The 16,479-nt window shown below is 33.0% G+C and overlaps 1 pseudogene; it reads right to left on the bottom strand.

The window, feature by feature from the left end:
• Positions 1-5,385: 5,385 nt before the first annotated feature.
• LOC149569708 (3-ketoacyl-CoA synthase 13-like) lies at positions 5,386-15,318 on the bottom strand (annotated as a pseudogene).
• Between the last annotated feature and the right edge of the window lie 1,161 nt (positions 15,319-16,479).

The following is a 16,479-nucleotide window of genomic DNA, read 5'->3' as shown; positions in this document are numbered from 1 at the left end:
TTATTTATTTTTGTGAGACAGTTAGGAGTTTGTGTACCTTTTTGAGTTTTCATGTTGACAACAAAAAGGTACACAAATCTAATTTAGCACATGGTGTCTACAACATTGGGGTTTGCATCATTCACTAAGTTGTCATGTTGACAACACAGTTAATCACACTCCCTTTTTAGCACATGTTGTTTACAACATAAATTTGCGTATTACACTCTTGTAGGCTTATCCTATCATCATTGCACTTACTTCCATACTTAATCTAGGGTAACACATATCTAGTGGACATGTGCCTAGTTGTATGACTTATCATGTAGCTAATTTCTAGGCATTCTAGATGCATCTCAGAGGCCTTTATATATAGACAATACAGAGTAATGTATGAGGACATACTCTAATATATTGATCATACTCCTTTATTTTCTACAGTTGTGCTTGTGTTTGAGTTCTTAGTTCTTAGGTGAATTTTTCCCTAAGGAAAATTTTTACATGGTATCAGAGCTCTTAGAGAATCTCTCTTCACATAGCTATTGAAGACCATTATTGCTTCAACACCTCGGCCTTAATCTAGAGTATCACAATCATTCTGAGTTTTTAGAGCCAGATTTGACCTCGCCATTGTGTCCAAAATGTTGATTTGGTGAAATTTAACTATAATTTCTCCTACACTAGGCATAGTCAAAATTGAGGCTTTTTTTTGCAAACTAGCAACCCAAAGGCCTGATTTGTAGAATTGGTAAGATAATTTCAGATTTTTGAATTTGATTTTTGGATCTCCATTTTTTTTCATCTACATCTCTACAATTTTTTGGATCTGCATTATTATTCAATTTTTTTTTTTGCCATTATGCCAGTACGAGAGATTTTTGTAGGTGAAGACTGAAGCTTGATGGTGCAAATTAGATATTTGCATCATGCTTAGAAGGTCAAAAAACCCAAAAATTAGATTTTGTTTCATCCAAATTAGACATCTGAGGCAAAATCTAGAGCCACTTGATTTTTGGAGGCACAACGATAGTGATTTAGAAAAAATAACAACAAAGGTGATTTTCAAACAATAATATCTCTCTCATACAGACTTCTTTTTGTGAGAAATTATTTTTGTTTTAGGGTACGATTTCATGATCTACACATTTATGTAGGAAGTTTGACATTTCTATTCCTAATTTTTTCTACAACTCACAATTCTAGAATTTTGCTACTTCAAATAAGGTTCTATTTTTTTCATAAATTGAATATCTTTTTGGCTACTTTCCAAATTTAAAATCAAATTATAGGTTCTATAGATAGAAATACTTCTTTCATAAATAAGCCCTAAATTTCCCATTGTAATCGCACTACCTATAAAGTGCCAAATCATACATTAGGGAGAGTTGATTGATTTATTTATTTTTTCATTTTGGGGGGTTACATTGATTAATCCATCATAGAAGAGGATGATTTAATTACCTTGAGACTAGATAACTATTAAGAATGGAGTCAATTGGTTATCCCATATCTTAGTCAGCATAATGCACTACCATATGCAAGAGGACTTTTATACGATGATAGCACATGTTTCATCCTTTGTCATGCACTCTTTCTATTTATGGATATGGAGGTTATGGATTCACTTGATGACTTGAAGTCAAAAGATTTATATAATTTTTGGATCTATCTTTGGGAGCTTTATGGAGTTCCACAAATTCCTCCATTCCCCAAAGACCTTTTACCTCTAGTTTTAGCTACATCCTCTCCATATGAGATAACACCTCTAGATGCTCATATTGCTCCTACTGATCCTATTCCAGCCATAGATGCTTCAAATTCAATATAGTAGGACCATTTTATGGCTTCCTACTTTACCTTCATGCAATGACTTCCTTCCAAAAATAGCAACACTATTTGTGGAGTCTCACATTGAAGATGTGGGAGAAATCCTTGATGATATTCATCTTCTCTTTGAGGAAAATTCTTCATCTATTGCCACAATGATTGATTCATGTACTTTAGCATAGTAGGGTACATGTTGTCTTCTAGTTCTAGCCTTAAGTGATGACTTCTTGACTGACATTTCTGGTTTGTTTGTAGAGCCACACATAGCTGATTTGATCACACATACCTGATTTGGTAGACTTCTTTGATGATATACCACTTCTCTTTGATGAGGAAAATCCTTCTACAATTTTTCTAAGGGCTCACTCTAACCCTCATGTCCATTCTCTACATGATTAATATTTACACGCTGATGTGATTGTGGATCCTTATGTATAGTAGTTGCAAGAGGTCTCTTTATCATTTGAGGAGAAATATTGTTCTTTGAAATAGGTTCTACAACAATCCTTGTTGGATTTGCACTTCTTTTCAATAGTTTGGAAGGAGCCATTATTAGTATCAATACAGGGACACTTGAACAGGTTTTAGAGACATCGTTCATAATTAAGATTGTTTCCACACATAGCAGAAGCATCTCACCAGTACCTCTACCATTGTTTCTTCCAAAGGGGAATAAAATCATTTAACGGTCATGGCTCAACTTCTACATTGGAGCATTTCTCACTAGTCAGCACACTACTTTTAGGGGGGGACTACCTTGTCTCCTTCTTTTTCTCCCTTTTGGGGGGGGCTTCTTACTCTTAGGGGTGTTTTTTTTCTTCTCCCATTTCTCTTTTTTATATACTTGATTTATGTCATAGTGGGGGGGTCTTTTTTACTCTATCCATGCATGCATCTTGTCTTTTTCATCTCTCTTTTTTGGGGAGGGTTTTTCCCATGAGGTTTTCCCTCTTTCTCTACTTTATGAGAGATTGCATTCCATTATCTACATGGGTACCTAACATGGCCTAGTAGCCGAGACCCATCATGCATTTCATACATGTTTTCATAAGCTTAAGGGCATTTCCCTAAGTTGCACTTAACGGGGGGTGTTGGTGTATATATGTATTTACTATTTACACTTACTTAAGTTTACTTAGGTTAATGCATTATTTTATTATATTGCATTATTTTATTATTTATTTTTGTGAGACGCCTAGGAGTTTTTGTACCTTTTTGAGTTGTCATGTTGACAACATAGTGATTTGCACTCCCTTTTTAGCACATGTTGTCTACAAAATTTTCCTATTACACCTTTGTAGGTGTATCCTCTTATCATCACACTTACTTATGTGCTTAATGGAGGGTAACACATATCTGGTGGACATGCGCCTAGTTGTATGACTTATCATGTAGCTTATTTCTAAGAAATCTAGATGCATCTCAGAGGCCTTTTTATACAAACAATATAGAGCAATGTATGAGGACATACTCTGATATACTGATCATACTCCTTTCTGGTCTACAGTTGCGCTTTTGTTTGAGTTCTTAGTTCTTGGTGAATTTTTCCCTAAGGCAAATTATTACACCATTAATTTTATTTTGAAGTCAAGGTTTCATCATCAACATCAAACACTTCCTTTTCACAAATTTGCATCCAAAGGTCATATAGAATACCATCAATAACATTTCATCTCACTAAAAATTACAACCAAGGAAATGCATTTCCTTTATACTTATTTTAAAACTAATTGATTTTTCCCTATGGATTTCCCAATGTACAATAAATAATATAAGACCATCATAAGATATTATAATTATATTTCACATGCTACATTACAAGTTATATTAATCATAAAAACTCATCTGACCTCCAAGGAATAATCTGCACATTATCATTCACAAGTCTTAATATAATATATCATTTGAGTCTACCATGTTAACCATAGCATCATGAACATATCTTCAACCTGCATCTAATATTATTCAAAAAAAATTAACATTTCTAAAAAGATACAAGACCATTACTAGTAATCTTAGTTCGGATGACTTGCTTTAAAAACTATCACCTGAAAATTTTGTATAATTTTGTTATTCTTCCTGAATCTATTTGTGGCATTAACCACAACATCTAAACACTGTCTTGAAGTCTAATATAACTATATATAACATAACTATCAATCCTATAAGTGCTCAAACAAATGTTCCCCTATAACTCTGACAATACTCATTAGCTGGTTGATATGTTGACATCAATGACGCACCAAGTCATGAAAGCAACATATAAGCTCTCAATCATCTCTAGAAAATTCCATGCAATCATCCATAAGAATTCATGCCAAAAAATAGTTACTTTTTCATGGTTGTAGTGGTGATGAAAATTTGTTAATAAGAAAGAAAAATGATGGGATACAAGAAAATAAGCCCTCATTATTTTGAAGGAAATAACATAAATATACAAAGACATAGAGAAAGGAAGTGCATTGAAGCCTTTGATACACATGGTTCTTTTGTGAGCTTTGAATCAAAGTAACCAAAGGGGTTTTGAGAATCCCTAGCTACTACTATCTCTTTTTCAAGAGGCAATAAAAATAAATCTACTATGCTAGATTTGAGGCAATGTCAAAGATGATATAGAAAGCCATGACTAACAAGGTGGAAGAAGCCTAAATCTTTACATGAATTTTTCACATATTATGTAAATATCTTGTTAAGTCTTTATTGTTCATTTTGACATTATTGTTAGGGAATGTGTATAAATTATTGGGATGATGCTCTTTTCTATAGATAAAACTCTTCTCAAACATGTATCATTATTTTTTCATCCTTATTTTAATCATAGTGCCTATAATTTCATGTTGTAGCCAAACTGGTAAATTGATAACCTATTAAATTTAAAATTTAAGTATTGCTCAATGGTAAATGTATGATATGTTATATATGTATATGTGTGTACAAATGAACCCAAAACTCCAATAAGAAGGTTTCATAAATCTATTTACGTACTAGGTTCTCACATTGGAATCTGCATTTGAATTGGTAACTTAGTAAATATGCAATGAAAAAACTATGGTATACAATGTAATGAAAGAAAGAGCCAAATAATGCATTATAAAGATAGCCTTAATGTCTGCACTACTCATAGAAATTTTCTATCTCTTTTATTTATATCCCCTTATTTTCATTCTAAAATCAAACCACTACCACTTTGCATTGAAAATGCTTCTCTTAGTCCTTAGTTATCTTCAAGGTATTTTCTCTCATAGTTCCAATCCCTATTTTTTTCTCTTGTTAATATCTTTGTCATTCTCCTTTCATCATCTTTGTTCTAGAGAGAAAAAAATTAGTGTTCCTTTTATCTATAGAACCCACTTTCTTAACATGAACATTGTATGCATTCCAACCTCTACCTTAATCCACTCTTTAGCCTCAAAAAAAGCTGATTCATAAAACATGGGGCTACTAGAAGTGTTCCTAGATTTGTGAAGATTCATCCAAAAAAGACTCCACACCATGTTTTCTCATGCTCATTATTTCACATAATTGTGTCTAATCAAAGAACCCATCTAAAAAATAGAGTCACCACAATCTCCATACAAATTAAGAACCCAAAACTTTAACATTATCCCCATGATTATAGTCAACCCAAGGATCATCAATGAAGGAAATAGGTGATCAATCCCTGAGAGATTTCCAAATAATACTAAAATACATAAATCCGGTCCTAAAAGCCATCATTGACACTCTATCACCTTCCTTGATCTACTCTTTAGCCTTAAAATAACTCAATTAATAAAAAATTAAGCTATTGGAAATGTTCTTAAATCTATGAAGAGTTGTCCAAATAGGCTCCACACCATAATCGTTGAGTCTTAAACTCCATGCAATCACATTGATAACAATTTTTCCACTCATATGAAGATACACATGCTCAAATGTAGTTGAGAAATCTTAAACAAAGGGCTTCATTTCCATATTCAAAACAATAATAGCCAACCAAGACAAAATGTAACTAATCTATAGGGAATAGGGAAAAACAATTGGAGCCAATGAAATTACATGAGCACAAAGCCCTTGACCAAAAAACCCTAATAAGATCCTTACTTGGCCTCATCCCCACAATTCCATCAATATCCTCACTCTCAAAGGTAGCACAGTTTATTTATCATCACCCTCTATGTTAGTACATAGAGAAAACAATAACTCCATCTTAAACCATCCTCAATCTCCTAACATTTTAGATAAAATCACAATCATACATCCAACACTAAAAATGAAATTGGTCATCAGCATGGACCTCTCTTTACCATAATGAGTAGTTAGGGTTACAGTCTCCATTATCACAACCAAAGCATATGTCCCTTTCTTTCTTGATGTCTTTAGAATCTAAAAACCTACACAATCCTTGGAATACAATCTGTCTGAAGAATAGCACTTTCTATTTTTAGCAGAATCAGAATAAATAACTTTATTATAACAACATTTTCTAATATAACATACTACCCTGTATATCAAATTACATTGATTTTAAAAGTATTACTAACTCATGCTTCCCCTAAAACCTAACATGAATAGACTTGGAGTTAATGAAATCTTAACATAGAGAATGCCAACCTAAACTATAAGGGGACAATTGTCCTTATTATATGAAATCAAATACTTCAGTGCATGATCACATGCCATAATAGAGACTAGAAGAATCTAAGAAAATATATTATTCAACTATAATATACTACCCAAAATCATGCAATGACATGATATCAAAACTATGCATGATTGCCTTTATTCTAATATACTTGTGAACTAATAGAAGTTGGTAGTGGAACTTGTGGCTCAAAAAAAAATGGTTGAATCAATTGAATGAGTTGTCTGGATGATAATCCTAAAGTGAATCTCAACATCAATCTTCATACTCCCCCTTAATTTTGAGAGGGCTAACAATCTAATCTCTAAGTACCAAAAATTAATCTTTTGCAATAGCCTCTATAAAGATATCTATGATTTTTTCTTTCATGTTGATGTACTTCAACTCAACTACCTTCTTTTTTACCAAGTCTATGATTAAATATTGTTTAAGATCAAAATGGTTAGTTGTGTTGTGATGATCTAGATTCTTGGCCAATTTAATGGCACTTATGTTGTCACAAAACATCATAGTAGGTTGAACCTATATCTCACCATTTTTTTTCAAGAATTTTTATTAGCCATAAAGCTTGTGTTCCTACTAAAGTAACTACAATGTACTCTACTTCTATAGATGAGAGAGCAACTATAATATGCTTCTTTGAACTCTATGTAATTAAACCAGAACACAAAGAGAAATAATTATCAGATGTAGATTTTTTATCATCAAAACTAGCTCCCCAATATGAATCACTAAAGACAACAAGCTCAAATTTATTATAAGAATAGTGAATGCCAAAATATACTATGCTTTTCACATACCTCAAATTTCTCTTGGCTTCCTTCATATGTTCCTCTAAAGGATTTGTCATATATTGTGAAACTAATAAAACTAAATAAGAAATATTAGGCCTTGTGTGTATTAAAAACATCAAACTCCTAGCTATGCTTCTATATGATGTCTCATCAACAATTTCAGCATCATCATCTCTACATAATGCAACTCATTGAGAAATTGGAGTGGAAAGAGGTTTACAATCAGGCATATAAAACTTCTTCAACATATCCTTTGCATACTTTTCTTGACAAATAAAAATTTCATATTTACCTTGATAAACCTCCATGCCATGAAAATAACTCATGAGACCTATATCTTTTATCTCAAATTCATTCATCATAGCAACTTTGAATTCATCTTTCACATTTGAACTATTACCCATATATAGAAAATCATCAACATACAAGCTAACAATGAGAATATCATTACCTTCTTGTTTGTAGTAAAGGGAAGCTTCACTCTTACTTCTTTGAAAGTCATTCTACTAAAAATAAGTATCAATTATTTAATAACATGAATGTGGTGCTTGCATGAGGTCATACAAAGCTTTCTTCAACTTGTAGACATGATCTTCCTTTCCTTGACTTTTAAAACCTTGTCGTTGTCCCACATATACCTCTTCTTCTAAGTACCCATTCAAGAAGGTACTTATCACATCCATGTGATGAATACTCCATTTCTTTTGTGTTGCAAGAGAGATTACCATCCTAATAGTTTCTTATCTTGCTACTGGTGGAAAAGTTTCTTCATAAGCAATATCATACTTTTGAGTGAAAACTTTAGCAACCAATCTTGCCATGTGTATTTCAACACTCCCATTACTATTATACTTGGTCTTGTAGACCCATTTTGTGCCAATATTCTTCTTCTTGTGTGGAAGCTCTACAAGCTCCCATGTCTCATTCCTATGAATGGCATCTATCTCTTCATTCATTTCTTGCATTCCAACCTCATCAGCACATGCATCTTCAAAACATGATGGCTCAAAATTGACTTTAGCAAGTAATACAAATTTTTTTTCTTAGCTATTGGATCTTCTTCATGTTCTTGATTTTGACACCTCTCACAGATATCACTCAATATTCTTACCTTTCTTGGAGGACTTGAGGATGGACTTTTCTTGAAATTGGTGAGGGGTTACTTCGTGGGCTTGGTGATCTTGAAATAGATCCATTAACTAGCTACTTTTTACCATTATCAACAATAATATTATCATCCAAAACTAATTTTGTCTGTTCAACATGGCCTTTTTGATTACCATAATCTCCCCCTTCATCAAAAATCACATCTCTTGAAACAACAAGCTGATTACTAATAGGATTATACAATCTAAAAGACTTGTTTTCCTCACTGTAACCCACAAAAATGCATGATTCACTTTTAGCATCTAGCTTTTTATTATTTTGATCAAGCATATGAACATAAGCCAAACATCCAAAAGCTTTGAAATCATTTGCATTAGGTTTTATTCTCATACCATGCTTCATATGGAGTCATCTTGTCCAAGGCACTTGTAGGACTCTTGTTGAGAATATATACAGCTATAGAAACTAAATCAGACCAATAAGAATTGTTCAAACCCTTAGTTTGTAACATGTTGATTATGAGTTCTACCACAATATGATTCTTCCTTTCAAACACTCCATTCTATTGAGGTGTGTATGCAGTTCTGAGTTGTCTCTTGATCCCATTCATCTTACAAAAATTTTGAAAATATTTACATCAAAACTCTCCTCCATGACCTATTATCAAGCATCTGATTATATTCCCTTTCTCATTCTCTACACAATCTTTAAAAATTTTCAATGTATCAAAGGCTTCATCCTTAGTCTTCAAAAAATACATTCAACACATGCATGAGTAATCATCAATAAAAGTAATGAAATATGGTGACTTACCCAAGCATTGTGTTTGCATAGGAAAAAAAATATCTAAATAAATAATCTGAAGTGAGTATTGGGCCCTCCATGCATTGCCTTCAGGAAATAATTACCTTCCATGCTTCCCTTTTGCACACCCTTAACAAATTTTTTTATTCTCTTCAACCTTAGGCATTCCAAGGACCACTGTATTTTACATTGGAATTTTCAAACTATTAAAATTCAAATGGCCATACTTGAGATGCCACAACCAACTTTTATCCTCATAAGCCATATTGACAAGCTAATTGTTATTTTCACCAAAATTCAAAGAAAACATCCTATTCTTTGTCATAGAAAAATTGTAATCACTTTATTTCTCTCATTCTAATCATAGATAGTACATTTCATATTCTCAAATACCACTCTATAATTCTTCTCATGTAGTTGCCCAACACCCAATAAATTATGCATCAATTTGGGAGATAATAAATATCTTAAACACTTTTCTTACCTTCCTTTGTTTGAACATCCATGGCTCATTTAGCTGCAACATCCATAGTATTGTAATTACTAAGAGTAATATTGTATCTATAACCATCGTCAATCTTTAAAAAAAAATCCTTGTTACTAGAGATATGGTTAGAGCATCCAGAATCCAAATACCAAACATCATTCACTTTATTCTCACCATTTCCATAGTAGAAAAATAAATTACCTAAGGATGGATTCTCATCTTGTTGAGCATAAGTCAAGCATTATTGTTACCTAATTTTAGTCTACACTCTCTCTCAAAGTGTCCATACTAATTGCAATGATAGCATTGGATGTTCCTTCTATCAAATTTGTATCTACCTCTTCTTCCTTGAGCACCTCCTCTTCCTCTAGATCCTCTTGAATAATTCTAATTTTGACCCCTTCTCGAGCCTCTATTGTTTTTATTGCTACTACTAGCACCATCATACTTTGAAATTTACAATTGGGAAGTGAAAGCCTTCTCATTAACACTCGTAGGCATGTCCTTTATTCTATCCTCATGTGATATGAGAAATCCAACCAACTCATTATACTCCATGGTAGCTAAATTCTTTCTTTCTTCAATAACAATTTCTATATTATTCCATCTTGAGGTTAGAGATCTTAATACCTTCTATATTACATACTCTTGACTTGTAGGTCCACCCCAAGTGGTCATTTTATGAGCCACATCTTTGACTCTCACACACAAATCTCCCACATTCTTTGCTTCCTTCATCTTCAAGTTCTCATATACTCTTTTCAATTTTTTTAGCTTCACCCTTGATCTAATCATTGCCATGTTATGCATCTTTTAGAGTCTTCTTTTGTTGTCTATGCATCAACAATTCTAGGAAACAAGCTCTTCTCAAGAGCCATCTAAATGTAAATCAATGCCATTGCATTCTTCTTCTCAACTTATTTATTCAATCTCTTATCATTAGATTGGAGAATATGCCAACCTACAAGCTCTTCATGTCCGCATTCAAAAATCTCCAATAGTCTTTCCCAGTCAAGAAAGTCTTCATCTTGATTGACCAATATTAGTAATCAACTCCATCAAACTCTAGCATTTGCAAATTTTTTTCCATGTTGTTATCTTCCAAACACCTTGAGCTCTAATATCAAATGTAGAATCTAAACACCTACACAATCATATTCATAACAGCAAAGAAGATAAAAAAACTAAATACACAATCCTTGGAATACAATATGTATGAAGAATAGTACTCTCTATTTTTAGCAAATTCAAAATAAATAACTTTTATTATAACAACATTTTCTAATATAGCATACTACCCTGTATATTAGATTACATTGATTTTAAAAGTATTACTAACACATGCTTCCCTTAAACCTAATGTGAATAAACTTACACTTAAATAAAACTTGACATAGAGAATGACAACCTAAACTATAGGGAACAATAGTTGTCCTTATTATATGAAATCAAATATTGAACTGCATGATCACATTCCATAATAGAGACTAGAAAAATCTAAGAAACTATATTATTCAACTATAATATCCTAGCAAAAATCATGCAATGACATGAGATCAGAAATACACATGATTGCCTTTATTCTAATCTATTTGTGAACCTAACAAAACTTGGCGGTGGAACTTGTGGCTGGAAATAAAATGGTGGAATTAGTTGAATAAGTTTTTTGAAAGGTGGTCCTAGAGTGAATCTAATCATCAATCTTCAATGTCAACATATCATCAATCTTCATTTTGGATCATTTGATAATGAGAGAAGTGGGGGAAGGAATAGTGCTAAACATGTGTTCATATTGTGACAACAATGTCAATATCCAAACTACAAATTGACATTTCATAAAAAACAATATCCACAACACTTAATATCACTTTGCTTCTTTCATCCAGACCAAGTTTGAAGCTCCGTGAAAGAAATGGTGGGTTGTAGGTCTCTTTGCCTATACTAGATTTATGATCAATCCATCACATGAAATCCATAATCTCATCATCAAAAATCTCTATTCATTAAGAAAAGTATTATGTGAGCTCAAAGTTGCATTTCTCATCATTGCAAGCATGAATGTCGAGAATCTCAATATGTAGATCCTTAGAGACCTTCAAGCATAGTATGCCACTGATTCACAGGTGACCATTTAGAGAAAATGTTCAATAGATGGAGTATCTATTCTAAGCTTGTGCAAATTAAACTCATTGATGTTGTTGAATTAGGGTTTTAACTTTGATATTTGTTCCATTGGGTTTTAGAGTGAGGAAATGGATTTTGGGTTAGGATTTTTTCCACCCTATTTATTTGATGAATGAGAAGTTTGCAAATTTTTTGAAATAATAATAGATTGGTTAGTGGAAACCACAATTGTTCCAGCCAACATGGAACATCCATTGGTCCAGAGCTTACATTTGACTTTGGAAGCACATCGGGTTTTGCTGCCTTAAACTACAAAAAAATCTTAAATTTAGCTATAAAAGGAAGTACTCTCATTGACTATTCCATGGCCTACTCATTATTGCAAGCTTCTAGTTAAAGAGACCACCATGTAGTTTTTAAGAAAATATATATAGAATCATAATAAGGATAGTTATTCCACTCATTTTTTCCTTAATGATGATAATGATTATTGTTATTGGGTAAACCCAATTGATTTAAACCTTGTGCAAAAGGGTTATATTCATTGACCTTATTGTTTGGTTTATCCCTTGTCAAACTTATGTCTGGTGAGTGTACATGGCAAGGATATAAGTGGACTTTGTACCATATTTACTTTAGTTTTTTTCTTTAATGTACAAGTTGGTTTAAGTTTTAATTCATTTTTTTGTAGGCCTATAAGTCTTTGAAATACTACATATAAGATCATATCTAAAGTGTTGGTTAACAAACTTAGAATGTATCCTTTACAAACTAGTCTACAAAGAACAAAAAGGATTTGTTACAAGAAGGAATATTATGGATGCAATTATCAAAACTCATGAACTTTTTCGTACTATAGAATCTCAAGCTTTGCCTATAATGGCTCTCAAACTTGACATTTTTAACTCTTATGATATAGTCAGCTAGACTTTTCTAGAAGAAGTGCTGAAGAGATTCATATTTTATAGTAATTTCCTCAATATGATCATGTGTTGTGTTAAAATCATGAAATTATTAGAATTCTTTAGAATAACTGAGAGGGGGAAGGGGGGTGGTGGTGAATAAGTTATTCAAGGTCCAAAATTCCCTATTAATACCTTTTTACTACTTTTAATGAATCCATCATCCATCTAATACTTAAACCAATCATATAAGAAAGTTACTATAAATCAATATGCAATGACAAAACATCCAAAATCAACACATGACACAATGGTTTACGTGGAAACCCAATTTGGGAAAAACCACTAGTAACATGCTACTTGATTTTCACTCTTCTGAAGTGATGCCCTATTAAAAGCCTACCCTGTTAAAGGCTTACAACACACTATTAAATGTGACCTTATTAGAGGATTTCACCAAACTATTAGGAATGGGCCTGGTTAAAAGTCTTTAGAACATTCACTTGGAATGTCACCCTGTTAAAGGATTTCTCTAATGGTTATTAAACAAACCTAAGTCCATATGATTTAAACTTACTATTACAATTGTTAGAAAGTAATGATAATGGTCTTTTGATCTGATATAACTTACAACATAATTTGCAGATTTCATATCACACTTTCAATTCAATCCTTATTCTTGGCTTCAATCACTTCAGCTCTGACTGCTTGTCTCCCTCTCAAGCTTTGTGTCCTTGAGTTTTCTTACTCATTCTTGCCAATGCAACCATCCTTGTGGCCATCTATTCAAACTGATTTCTAGTGCTTTCTTCTCCTTAGCACATTCTACAACACTTCATGCTTTTATGCTTGACCACCTCTCTCTCATTGTCCCCCCTTTCTTCATTAACTTATGTCTTCTTAAATAAGAGTCTGATTTTCCTTTGCCGCTCAATTCTCCCTCTCCAATTTTTAGGGCTTCAAAATGGGTTATGTAGGATACAATGTATCTACCCCATATCTTGTTTTCTTCTAGAAACTTTACCAGTTGTATCCTTAAAAGAAAAACATTCTACATGGTGTTCTGTGCCACCAACTCATCATTCTTATCTTCCTTTTAATTCACAAATTTCTAGATAACAACCTTGTCAGCTTAGATTTGGCGAATCTTTGATTTCTAAAATAATGCAGCAACTCAGCATTATTGAGTTACTGGTGCTCAACACCTCTATGTTACTCGGCACCTATACCTGCTCATCACTTGGTTCTTCTTGGCACTTGATTCTTCTTGGCACTTGATTATGCTCAACACTTGATTTTGCTCGGCACTTGGTTATGCTCAGCACTTGATTTTGCTCGACACTTGATTCTGCTCGGCACTTGATTATGCTCAACACTTGATTCTGCTCGGCACTTGATTAACTCTATGTCACTCGACATCTAAAGTTTACTCCGCATTAACTAACAATTTTCTCGGCTCGTACTAGCTTTCTCGGCTCGTCCTCTCTAATGATCTAAGTTTGAGCTTTACAAAAGACTTAGCTAAAACCTTAAATCTTTGATATGTTTCAGTGTGCCCATTCTTTGTATCTTATAGTATTCCATCAAATAAACTTTTTCATCAATAACTTAGCTAATCCTTGTACTTCATTACAACATCATAACTTCAACCTTTCTCTAGATTTTCTAGTTACATCTTATGGATTGCCTCCTGCTTGACAATCAGCTAATTGATAGTATTTGGATCACTAAAGCAATTGTCATTCCTGCAAGTAGCAAGTTTGATATCAACGACTAAACAATGATTGAGGACATTCTTTTCCAGTTCCATAAGTTATTCCAACAACTCTTCTTATGATCATTTCAATCATTTCCAAAAATCTCCCTCTTTGGCATTGATGGCAAACCAAAGTGATCAAGTAATCAATTCAATTACCACCAAGATTGTATACATTTTCTTCTTTCATTTTCACTACTAATCTCATATATCTCCCTCTTTCTTTGTATTGATCAGTTTTCTACATATTTCTCCCTCTTTGACATAAATGCCAAAGATGTAGCATCTTTATAATGCAAAATATAAGCTTTGGATTCTTTGTTTTTTTTCTCCCTCTGTCACCATGCTTGTGACTGATTTGGAGTTTCTGCTCCTACTGTCATCCTTTGCATCAACCTATTAATATTTCAATGATTTTTTCCTATTGATGTAAGGCAGCTTACTTGTTTCCTTAAATAGCTTGAGTTAGGGGTATGACCCCCAACTTGCCTCTAAGATATTCATAGGCATCCTTGGGCAATGGTTTGGTGAAGATATTTGTAGTTTGTTCCTTTGTGTGAATGTATTCCAACTTCACTTGTTTGTCTTCTACCAATTCTCTAACATAATGATACTTGATTGCAATATGCTTGGTTTTTGCATGCATCACTAGATTTTTGGATATGTTTATAGCACTTGTATTATCACATACAATATCACAGGTTTTGTTACTTCTTCTTTCATTCCATTAAGTAGATGTGTGATCGATACAATATTTGTAGAATTGACTGCAGCTGCCACATATTTTGACTCTGTAGTGGACTGCGATGTACATGTTAGTTTCTTGCTAGTCCAAGTAACCAGACATTTGCCTAGAAATAATGCACCTCCACTTGTGCTTTTTCTGTTATCAATGTTTCATCCCCAATCTGCATCTGTATAAGCATTGAGCTCAGTTCCTTTGAGATATCTTATTATTCTTTTTACTACTATGAGATGATTTTCTTTAGGATTAGCAGAGAACATAGCCACTATTCCAACTGCTAATGCTATGTCTGGTCTACTATGTACAACATATTGTAGTTTTCCAATCATGGATTTGTACATTGTTTGATTAACTTCAACTGACTCATCATTTTTGGACAGCTTATTTCCTGTGGCCATTGGTGTGCTGACTGGTTTGGATTCCTCCAATCCAAATCAATTAAGAATTTCTTTGATGTATTTTGATTGTGTAAAAAATATTCCATGTTTGAGTTGATGTAATTGCAATCCAACAAAAAATTTGATTTCTCCAAACATAGACATCTCAAATTCATGTTTCATTTTGTCAGCAAAGCCTTTGCAAAGTACTTCCTTACCTCCAAATACTATGTCATCCACAAAGATTTTAGATACAATAATATCTTTACCTTCTTCAGCTTTGATGTACATGTTGTTGTTATCATCAGTTTTTTCAAATCCAATTTGCACTAGATACTTGTGAAGTCTCTCATACCATGCTCTAGGTGCTTGTTTCAAACCATAGAGTGCTTTATGTAACTTACACACCATATACCTATTATTTTTATCAACAAATCCTTCTGGCTGTTCAATGTAGACTTCTTCTTCTAGTATACCATTTAAGAAAGCAGATTTTACATCCATCTGATAGACTTTAAAATCTTTGTAAGCAGCATATGCAAGTAAATTTCTTACTCCTTCCATTCTAGCAACAGGAGCAAATGGTTCTCCATAGTCTATTCCTTCTTCTTGAGCATAACCCTTACACACTAGTCTAGCTTTATTTCTGGTAATCTCACCATTCTCATGTAGTTTTTTTCTGAATACCCATTTGGTGCCAATCACATTCTTGTTAGTTGGTCTGGGAACCAAACTCCAGGTTTTGTTTTTTCTTATTTCATCAATTTCTTCTTCCATAGCTTTATACCAGTCATCATCTTGTAATGCACCATATACTATCTTGGGTTCAGATTTTCTGATCAGACATTATTCATATCTTAGTCTGTTCCTTGTCATTGGTCTTGCATCTTTGTCACCAATTATCTGTTCAACAGGGTGATATCTTTTTACATATTTGGATAATCTTGGCTCTA

The sequence above is a fragment of the Cupressus sempervirens genome, chromosome 3 (genome assembly GCF_028749045.1).
Source record: "Cupressus sempervirens isolate cs-2001-9-10 chromosome 3, ASM2874904v1, whole genome shotgun sequence".
Taxonomy (NCBI): domain Eukaryota; kingdom Viridiplantae; phylum Streptophyta; class Pinopsida; order Cupressales; family Cupressaceae; genus Cupressus; species Cupressus sempervirens.
The sequence above is the reverse complement of the archived record's forward strand: the minus strand, read 5'-3'. Positions and strand labels throughout refer to the sequence as shown.